At 50.0% G+C, this 11,380-nt stretch overlaps 1 protein-coding gene across 1 annotated transcript in view; it reads left to right on the top strand.

The window, feature by feature from the left end:
• Positions 1 to 552: 552 nt before the first annotated feature.
• Positions 553 to 11,380, top strand: part of LOC126540617 (uncharacterized) — a 30,773-nt gene continuing 19,945 nt past the window's right edge. Inside the window, exon 1 of the mRNA XM_055076374.2 lies at positions 553 to 888. The gene's annotated coding sequence lies outside the window, so the exon portion shown is untranslated. The remainder of the gene's footprint in view (positions 889 to 11,380) is intronic.

The following is an 11,380-nucleotide window of genomic DNA, read 5'->3' as shown; positions in this document are numbered from 1 at the left end:
TCGCAGGGAAGCAGTGTTGCTTTAACAAAAGAAAGAAAAAAGACACAGAAGACAGAGAGACAGACAGAGAGACAAGACAGAGAAAAAAAGTGATTCTTGGGTCTTACGCGCCACAACCACGATCTGATTATAAGGCACGTCGTAATAGGGGACTCATGATTAGTTTTGATGAGCTTTCTTGAACGTGCGCCGATTGCACGGTACTCGGGCGTTTCTGCATATAGCCTCCGTCAAAATGCGGCCGCCGCGGCCGCGATTTCTCATGCCCCCCCCCCTCCCCACTTCCGCTATCAATCCGTCTGCGCGTACTCTCGTAGCAACTGGGCCGGCAATGGAGGTTGGAGCGCGCTGGAAAGAAAAAAAATATACAAAACCGCGACGCGTGCTTGCACGTGACACCCAATGGCCAATGGGAGAGCGGAGGGGGCTGGGGCGACAGGAGGGGTGGAGGAGGATACGCCAGAGAGAGCGGGGTGGTGGAAAGCTCTATGAATGGCGCTACCTTCGGAACATTGAGGGGTTTTGCTTCAGAACCGTTAAGAAGACGGCTGACGCGCGTGTAGCGCGAGAATAGAACACGCTAGCGCTCGACCTGAGCGGCCACGGCATCGGCCGCTCCAGAGATCGCACGCTGCGGCTCCCAGACTGGCAAGCCTAAATGAACCCTGGCTACGGCGGCTAGCGGCAAGTGCCTCTTCGCGCCGCCTACCACAAATTCGTTACCCGGACGACCACGCCCAGCCATGCCAGCGTCAACTCACCGACTCAGTAAAGGCGAGAGTGACGTGACCTCACCTGGTCCGGCAGACATCCCGCGGTTGTACGGTGTCCGGGAACTCTGCATCGACATGCCGGACATCACCTTCATCCAGCTGGACAGCCACTTCTGTATGTACAAAGCTCCAGGCTCGGGCGGCCACCCCGTGGCCCCGACATCTACGAGGAATTGCGGGCAGCCGTCTTTACTCACTACAGCACATCGAGTGCTCAGTCACAACAGCTCATACCATTTGAACCGTCGCGCCATTCGGCGTGCGATCGTCCTGCATCGACCCGTGCCGACCGTTACCATGCGCGGCCCCAACATCAAACCTCTACTCCGTTCGTGATCCTCCTCCCCAGCTCAAAGGCAGCTGCGCAACGACTCTTTCCAAGTAATTCACTGGGCCAAACGAACGCGCTTTCCGCTACACTACGGCCCAGAGCTCTCCTTCCCTGGACGTTCCCGCAAGCTATCCGCTTTCCGTTCTGGGGCACCTCACTCATCACCGATTCACAGGCTCTCCCACCGGCTCCACTATGCGCAAATTTAGCTCTCACAGGCAAGGCGACGCCATATGCACAACCTTGGCGATGCCTTCAGCAACCATGGCAACCCTGATGCTATCGGCATTCGAGGTTTCAACCGAAACAGCGGCAGCCGAGCCTTCCGATTCCGCAGATGCACAGCCTACCGAAGTTTCCCAGGAGTAGCTCTGCCATCTGATTTCTTCAGGTCGAGAACAATTTCTACAGCGAGAGCGTAGCGACACCGTGATTTACCAACACTTGCGCTATCTCTACGCAAGTCGCGAGCTCCCAGACGGTCTTCTTTCGGAGCTCTGACTTCTACCAGGCCCTAGCATCTACGAGAACCTGCGGCAGATCAGGATTTCGCATTACGACATCACTGATAATGATGATGAAGCAACATTTACTGGGCCCGAAATAAATCGGTGGTGCACGCAAGCACCAGACGGGGTGGTTCCCTAGTTACGGGGCCCATATGTTCCCAGCAGCTCCTGGCCCCTGTCCATCAGTGCGAGCTGAATCGGTAGGGCGGGGCTGGATAACAAGGTCTCCCATCGCTCCTGCGCCTCGCTCACGACCTACGCTGTCGGCGCTGCTTGGCACATCTCTCTCGTTTGGCGTGAACCCGACACTGTCAATGCCGACAGCATCTGCTTTCCCTGCCTCTCTGGCAAAAGCCCTGGCAAATAACGCACCAAACGACCAACGGCCGGCCTAAACACGCCATCTCGAGCCCAAGGTGTTACTGGTCGCCACAATACGCTGCCTTGCACGACCCTATCCGCACCTGAAATGGTGGCTCAGCATGAATCCGCGAGGGTAACGAGGCACAGCGACACCCGCAGTTCTCCGCCACTGCCACAGTTACACGCCATTGATGGCACCGTCTTCTGCATTGTTCCTCTCAACGACCTGAACTCTCGGCACGCGCAAAGGTGCATTCTTCTTCTTAACGGTCTGAACCCTCGGCACGCGCCAGTAACCGGCCAATACGCGTCAAATCTTCTTGCTGATTTGCACCTGCAGTGGGGGCGCAGGTGCCGACAATGCAAGACGATGTTTTCAACACAGATGACAATGCACCCTGCGTTCAGACACTCAGCCACGACGACCAGAGAGCTACTTGTGTTCTTCGCCGCACAATGGACTTTACCTGGAGTTCTTAACGGACGCTATGAATTCCCACTCATGTATATAGGCTGACGTAAATAGCTACACGTGGGGCCACACTTGCCTTTAGATAGGTCCTGCGTTTGGCCTTTATGAAGTGTAACACGATATGCGCGAGTGCAGGAACAAAGAAGGTACATTATCAGCACGGAAGAGAAGGGAAAGAAGCAATGACTCTCCGAATTGGGAGCGCTTTCTGCCATTTTACTTGTAGTGCTAGTGGCGGCAAATGCAAAAGAACTTGGCGAAAGAGATCGAATAAAGAAGACTGTTATCACTCACGTTGCCCGCAGATGGGTCAATTATTAGAATTAGTTACGAATTAATAAATTATGAGCTCATCGGAAGATAAGCAACGGATAGGGCGACTGTTTAAATCATCAAAACTAAATCTCGGCGACTCCGAAGTACAAAGAAAAACTAAAAGGTAAAATGAAGGCTGAAAGGAAAATTATCGAAGAAGCATCACATACACTCAGGCATAGAACGTGCGATTCATCGGCAACATGCGAACGTCCACAGGGTAGATAGCCAGAACATGTGTCTGTTCATCCACTATACAAGAAGAAAACTCGATAGCAATCTCGTCGCTATAGGTCGACATGAAGGACATTGGCAATGAAATCCACCAAAGGAAAACAGGAAAATTGACGTTGCCGACTCGGGGTCTTCACAGGCGCGAGATACGATCGCTCTCAATATCGGATCCCTGTGCCACTGTACATGCATTGCTACGGGCGATGAAGTCAGGGAAAACGTGCGAGAATAACATAAAGGGTGAGAGCTGCGCGCATAGCACGCAGACTAATGTACTTAGGATGCAGGAAAACTTCAGTAGCGCGACGTCGCGGGCAATGCCTTTTTCCCGATAGGTTTAGCTGTCTTCGTGGCTCGAAGCCAGCGTCAGTTGTGACCAACAAAGACGCGACGAGTACCTACGTCGTCGCTTCTGCACCTTCGCCAGCCTTGGACGCGCCTTTCTGCATACACTGCACCGGTCTCCGCGCAACCTTCTTCGTTTCGGTAGGTTCACTTGGTTAAAATGGTAAATGGGTTCTCGGAAAGGCCGCAAGAAAGAAGAACTTGCTTGAAATGGAGACTCGGAAGCCAATTCTTCTTTTTCATGAAAGGTTTCTCTACTTTGCGGTCTTCCGCAGAACTCGCTTGGTAGATTGAGTGCCGCTCCGCTTCGAGGTGTCAATTACTTCGGCCTCGTCCTGCATTCTGCTAGCTTCATATGGTAGAGCGCCCATTCCGGAAAGGTGTTGGTGCCGGGCTAGATACTGCGATGAGGATCCATTTTCATTCAGCTTCGAAGCTTTCTTCCTGGGAAACCATTATTGTTCTCCCTTAGCTTCGGCTACAGTCCAGGTTGATAGCACTCTTGTTTTCCTTTCTTCTCTTACGTAACGTGAAAAAAAAAACATGGGCAAGAACGATTGGTCGTATATGTATCTTTCATTATATCAACGGATGCCAGGTGCTTTCAAGCTTATGTTTTTCGTGCACTTAGTTTTCAATGCTTCGCACTCCAAAAACACAAGCCTCTGCGGGGAGTTCACAAAGCGGTAAGTGTACAGAGTTCGCTTGTTAATTCCGCTGCGATAGCCTTTCTTCTTTTGGTTTTTGCTCTTCCCACATGTAGAGTGACGATCAACGTTATAGACATATTCGTTTATCATAGGACCCTGTTATGATATTGCTGATATGTACAAAAAGAATCTTGAAAATGTTTGCTGGGCTCAAACAACTAATCAGTTATGGAATGAAATTTGGATGATGCTCTTGCTTTTTGCTTTTCAGCAATGAATGTTTGCTTTTCCAGCAATTAATGCATTTTTTGCTGCCACACAAATGTCAACAAATTTGGAAAGTTCCACAAATATATTTTTCCTGAGAACAACAATTTGCATAAAGTTGTTCGTAGTATCCCTTTACAGCCAGTGATAGTGTGCGGTCAACAGTTTTCATCCGATAAAAAAAAAATTAGGCTCGTTAAAGCCTGGTCTAAGTGATCGCTTAGGAATGATTCATTTTGGCTTGGAAGTTGCTGGTTTTGTACTGAACACTCAAGATCAATAAAATGTGGGCTTTATAGGAATCAAATTTTCGGGTGGTTGGGGGGCAGCAGCCTTGTTATTTCCTTGAGGTGGAGGCGTAACTGCAGCAACATGTTCAGAAATGTCAGTGATATTCATAAATATTACCGCCATTTTCCCATGCGAGAGAATGGGCGGTGAATGAGACGATCAAGGAGCGATTGACCATTCCATGCGCGGTGTAGACGCTCAATATGATATAGAACTCTCTGGTCTGCTTGCAGCCTCCGGGGTAACTGAAGCGCTTCAGTTAGCAATGCAATAGAAATTCCCTCACAAGCTAATCCAAGCATTAGTCGAAGGGTAACGCGATGATCTCACTCCAGTTGGGCCATCAAACTAGGCGGTATGTTCAGGGCTGGTAATGCGTACATGATGCCTCAGAGTACAGATGACCGGTACACCTGGAAGGAGCCGTTGTAGGCCACACGTCTAGCAGTCAAGACGGCCAGATACTTAAGGAGGGAGTGCAATTAGCGTCGTACAGATTTACGGGTAGGGCGCCAAGACGTGCAATCCCACACAATTAACTCTATATAACGGTGTTGTCCCACCCAGTTTATAGGCGATTTGTCTATATACAGTCGGCTCATTGTTCGACGAGCGCGTTGATTAGGGTGATATGCTATTGCAGCCGACTTAGTAGGTGATATGAGCAGGCCAACTTCACCCAAGTACTCCGAAGTAGCGTTTAGAGCTCTTTGCAGACTTGCACGAAGCCACGTAGCAAGGTGAGAAGGGCCGCTTATCCACAGAGCAATGTCATCTGCGTAGACAGCTATGTCACAGGGAAATCACTCTCCCGAGGCAAACGACTTGGAAGCGCGGCTAGTACGGTTTTAAACAAAAGCGGTGATAATACGCTGCCCTGTGGGAATCCACACTTCACATTTCGGTATACACTAGTTACACCTCCGACACGCACTTTCATCCGGCGCTCCGATAGAAAATTATGCACAAATTGGTGCAGACAACCCGAAATTCCCGCGGTTGCAAGAGCGAAAATAATTGCCGTATACGGGTCTGAATCGAAAGCTTGCTGTATGTCTAGGAAGAGCGCGTAGGCTGAATGCTTGTTTCCTTTAGTAATTTTGAGCGCTGAGACAAGATCTGATATGCTGTCCAGGGCTGAACGGCGGCGACGAAAGCCACTCATGACATAGGGGAAAACATTCAGCTCCTCTGGCCTCATATCTAAGCGAAACAAGACCATTCGCTCCATTAACTTGACATTTCAAGTTTGGCATATTGGCCGATAGGACTTCAGGTGCCTTGCAGGACACCCAGCCTTTAAGATTTCTATGTTCATGGACAATTTCCATTCAGCAGGGATTACATCGGTTCTCCATACCTCATTATATACTCGTCCAATATAAGGTCGTGCAAACTCTTATCAACGTTCCGCAACGCTCGATACGTCACACCATCTTCGCCTGGAGCAGTGCGGCGTTTGGAGAGGCAAAGCGCATGTCGCAGCTCCTCAAGAGTGGAATGTGCCTCGTCCATCTGGCAGACTGGACCGTAGGAAGTGGCTATGGTGCTCTGACTTGTCAAAGAAGGAAGGTCGCCAATTGTGGTGTCACTAGATTCAGGAGAGACGAAAATGTCTGCAAGTGCCTCCGCTATTACTTTTGGTGACTGGTCAGTCGCTATGCTCAATGCAGCCGTAGGATTCTTGCATAATTCAGGAGTGCGGAGAGCCTTTAGTACGCGCCATACAGTTCCAAAACCACTTCCAGTATGCAACGAACTACACAAAGCTTTCCAGCTCTTGCGATGAAGCTGTTTTGTATGCCGCCGTATAGCTGCATCAATGCGATTATATATAGCCCAGTCGGTGCGTCGTTTAGAGCGCTGTGCCCGTTTATACGCGCGCCGTCGACATGCGCGGAACCGCAAAAGCTTTAGATCGGCGTTTGGTTTGCCCATACTCCGTCGTCGTTGTACTCTAGCTTCTCGTAAGCACTCACTCATAAGTTTAAACAGGCTGTCTTCAGATGGTGCCTCTGAGATCAGCTGACGGAACTTGTTCCAGTTAGTCACTGTATAAACGACATCCTGGCGACCCGCAGTATGTGTTGGTGTTAACCACATGAGTAGGTGACTTGAGCCCCACGGGTCAGGTTCACATGGCCAGGCTAAGCCCACATCTCTCGTTGATATCGCAATGTCTATAGTGGAATGCTCCTTTCCTCTACCTATAAATGTAGGTGAACCGTCATTCAGTATTTGCAGATCGTTCTTGACAATGGTCTCGTTAATCTCAGCCCGACGTATGTCTTGGGGAAGGCTGCACCATCGTGGATGGGGGGCATTAAAATCTCCGCACAACACAAACGATGTACCACACCGAGACACTAAGTACTCAAGTAGTGAGTTATAGGAAGAGCGGGTAGGCCGTTTGTTTATGCTCGCCGCCATCGTAGACACACATCTGAGGCTCACAGTAATGGCTGCACACTGAAACTCATCGTCACAGATGTCGTCTGTGTCAAGAACCGCGAACTCCAAGTCACCATGCACGTACACGCATGCTTTTCAAGCATTGCACGTATGCGCCGCGCCCACACACTGGAAAGAACCTCAAGCCGGTTCCGTGCATCGAGTGTTACTGTTGACACCCACAAATGCTGCCAATCGATATTCGTCTTTCCTTCCGTTAGTTTCCTGAAGCGCTATAACGTCTGGTGGAGCCTTCATAGCGATGAGTCGAAAAACTAGATCAGCGTGCCGCGGTCGCGTCGACCTGCCATTCCATTGCAACAGAAAGGGGCGAGGCTGCTGACAACTGCTAAAATTGTTTCCGGTAAAACGTCTAGTGAAGGCCGTCGAGAACTGGAACGAGGCCCTCCAAATGTTGCTCTGCTGCTGACACTGCTTGTGTCTGGCTACCCGCGATTAGAGATTCATGACGTTGACAAGCATCTTGCGAAGATTAACAAGTTGCATATCGTCGTTGGCTGATACCTGTTTAGGTACTGTGTTTGCAGTGTTTTAAAGTGCGGTCGAAGTCTTTGTAGGTACTTGTTCCGGCGATTCAGATGGCAGCGCTGGCCACGATGTGTCTGAGAGGCAGAAGGTCCACCCCCTACTTTCCGATGCGTTGTGTCTTTGTCACTCTGAACGCGCTGCTTTTCCAGTCGCTGGGGTAGCACTACGGCGACGGGAGCTTTCATCTCCTGCCGCCTTCTTTTATGCGAAGCATATTACGAGATCTCAACCCAGCTCCTCAGGCGCGGCGGTGTCGCCTTCAATACCACGTGACACCGTGACGTCACGACAGAGAAGAAACGGGGCTCCAACTCGCGCCGTCGCTCGCGGCGTCGCGGTGGTATATAAGCAGCTGCGCTTGTTTCTAGGTGGCTTTGGCTCAACTCTTGCAAGATGGGCTGGGTGGGAATCGAATTAGGGTCTCCGGAGTGTGAGACGGAGACGCTACCACTGAGCCACGAGTACGATGCTTCAAAGCGGTACAAAAGCGCCTCTAGTGAATGCGATGTTGCCTTAGAAACGAGCTGTTTCTAAGGCTCAGGCGTGTGTCGCTTGCTCAGGCGCACATTTCGTTGCCGCGCCGAACGCTGCGTTGCTCGACGCTCACCGCGTCCAATGCGGGGCGCGTAGTCGCTGCGCCGTAGCCCATTGTCTTACACCCCTTGGCGGGTCGACGGGAACGCTGTCGCGTTCCACTCTTGAAGGCGAAGCAGAGTAACGCATGAGTTGTTTCTTCGTCTAGCCGAACCAAATATAGCCAAGCAACAGGAGTTCACCAGGCTAAACAGTGGTTCAACAACTAAAATAAAGGCTAGTATGCTTCGCATCCTGGGCTTAACCTTAGCTAAGCCACAGCGATTTTTTGGCTTTTTCTTTTAGTGCCTTTAGCTCAATGAGAGACATCTTTTATCAGTTGCCAAATGTTCACCATTACAGTTAGGGCACCGATATACCAGACTTTCACAGGAATCTACATGGCGATTCCCACCGCATTTGGCACAGACCAGATCTCTGGTGCAAAAGCCCTGAATATGACCAATCTTAAAACACTTATGACATTGCAAAGGCCGTGGTACGAATGGTCGATCAGGCTAGCGCACAAGTCTGGCCTTTACATGACTAGGCAGCTTTCCAGAGGCAAAAAGTATCTTCATACACTTTGACGAGCCCATCCTTCGAACGCTAATTATTTTGCGTGGTGGCGTGCAAACGATCATGTTCTTAAAAACGTCGTCTTTGAGATCCAAGTCTACATCAGACATTTGTACCCTGTGGTATCTTAAAGACGTGTGTGGACCCCAGAAATTTCAGACAAGCCAAGTAGAGTTCGCACCATCTTATCATCAGTTGTGTCAACAGCAATGATATTTCCCAGGGTGTTCACGCGAAGATTTTGGTTAGTCCAGGGGCAAGAGTAAAGAAGAAATCATTAAGTTTCTGGTGAGAGATAGCATTCAGGCTATCTCTCGACGCGTCGACGGGCATGAAAGCTACTTTCGTAGTCTGCTGTGCTGAACGTAACAGTGTTCCATCGGACCAACTCGGTTCACTGAGCCTGTGGCAAGGTGTACGGACGTGCCGCTCTTCAATGAACCTCTTTCACGCCGTCATGGGTCACCTTAGATGTGGCACTGGATAGGTACCGCCAGTTGCACTATATACATATATATATATATATATATATATATATATGGATAGATAGATAGATATATAGATAGATAGATATTATTATATATATTTATATATATATATATATATATATATATATATATATATATATATATATGTATATATATATATATTATTAAGCGCAACTATTCCATTACGGAACGCGCATGCCTTGCTGTTGTCTGGGCGGTTGCAAAGTTCCGTCCTTACCTTTACGGTCGCCCTTTTTCCGTAGTCACTGACCATCATGCTCTTTGCTGGCTCTCATCGCTAAAAGATCCTACAGGCCGGCTTGGTCGATGGGCTTTGAGGCTACAGGAATTTTCATATTCCATGGTGTACAAGTCTGGCCGCCTGCACCAAGACGCTGACAGTTTGTCGCGTTACCCTATCGACGACTCTGACTCCTCCATATTGCCAGCGCTTCTTGCGTATCCTCGGTATCCCAGCTGCTTCATTTCGCCGACGAGCAACGCCGTGACGCCTATATCAGCGCACTCATCGACCGTTTTGAACACTCTCCGGCCGATGCTACTCTACGCCTCTTCGTCCTCCGCGACGGTACTCTGTACCGTCGTAACCTTCATCCAGACGGCTCTGAGTTCCTGCTTGTAGTACCTAAACACTTCCGCTCCACCGTTCTAGAAGAGCTTAATGACGCACCAACGGCAGGACATCTCGGCGTATCTCGAGCCTATGACCGTGTACGTCGCCGTTTTTTCTGGCCGGGCCTTGCCCGTTCCGTACGACGTTACGTCGCCGCTTGTGAAGTTTGCCAACGACGCAAGAAGCCGTCCCAGCTCCCCGCTGGTTACCTGCAGCCGCTCGACATCCCTGCCGAGCCCGTCCATCGTGTCGGCTTGGACCTTCTAGGCCCATTTCCGGAATCTACATCAGGAAACAAGTGGGTTGCAGTCGCGGTGGACTACGCGACCCGCTACGCCATAACCCGTGCTCTTCCGACCAGTTGTGCAACTGATGTTGCGGACTTCCTGCTACATGATATCATATTGATGCATCGTGCTCCGCGTCAATTGCTTACAGACCGCGGCCGCACCTTTTTGGCCAAAGTCATTGACGACATCATGCGTGCCTGCTCAATACAGCATAAATTTACCACTTCCTACCACCCCCAAACGAACGGCCTCACTGAGCGTTTGAACCGCACCCTTACGGACATGCTATCCAAATACGTTTCCGACGACCACAGTGACTGGGACCTGGCTCTACCTTACATTACCTTTGCATATAACTCTTCCCGTCTCGAAACTGCTGGCTTTTCCCCGTTTTACCTCTTGTATGGCCGCGAACCGACGCTACCACTGGACACTGTGCTTCCGTCCGCCACAGCTTCAACTAGCGATTATGCCCGTGATGCAATCGCCCATGCTGACCATGCTCGCCAACTTGCACGCGCTCGTCTACAAGTGTCTCAAGACAAGCAGAAACAACGCTACGACCTCCGTCACCGTGATGTCCATTTTGTGCCCGGAGCCCTCGTGTTACTTTGGTAACCATCGCGTAAAGTCGGCCTTTGTGAAAAACTGCTTTTCTGTTACACAGGCCCATATCGCGTGATACGCAAAGTGACCGATGTCACCTATGAAATCGTTCTAGCCACGCCAACGACGTCCTCCGCTGTGACAACCAGTGACATTGTCCACGTTGCCCGACTCAAGCCCTACAACTCTCCATGCCCCTTGGATATTTAACAGCACCGTGACGGTGCTTTTGCCGCCGGGGAGTAATATTACGATATGATTCCGCGAGAGACGAGCCGCCGCGAAAACGACGAAGAAGTTGGTCGGTGCCCTCGGCACGAGCGAGTGTCAGCCTGGCTACCTGGCTCCAGTGTAAATAGCCTGTAAATAGCATCTCTCGTCTGTGTCTTTCCACACGTAACAATATATATATATATATATATATATATATATATATATATATATATATATATATATAGCAACTGGCGGTGGTATGCTCCGGGTCGCTGTCAGTTGCAAATCGCCCCTCAAGGAGGAACGACTTGTGACGAATGAGCGCCTGAACCAACATTTTGCAGTGTGGTTTAAAACATGACTCCGGGAACAAAAAGGGCTGCGAAGTAATGATACAGCACATCTCTCGCATTTACCGCAACATTGCCACTGATATTTCTTTTCTTT

This window comes from Dermacentor andersoni, chromosome 2 (assembly GCF_023375885.2).
Source record: "Dermacentor andersoni chromosome 2, qqDerAnde1_hic_scaffold, whole genome shotgun sequence".
In the NCBI taxonomy this organism is placed as follows: Eukaryota; Metazoa; Arthropoda; class Arachnida; order Ixodida; family Ixodidae; genus Dermacentor; species Dermacentor andersoni.
Note: the sequence above shows the minus strand (reverse complement) of the source record. Positions and strands in the feature narration are given on the sequence as shown.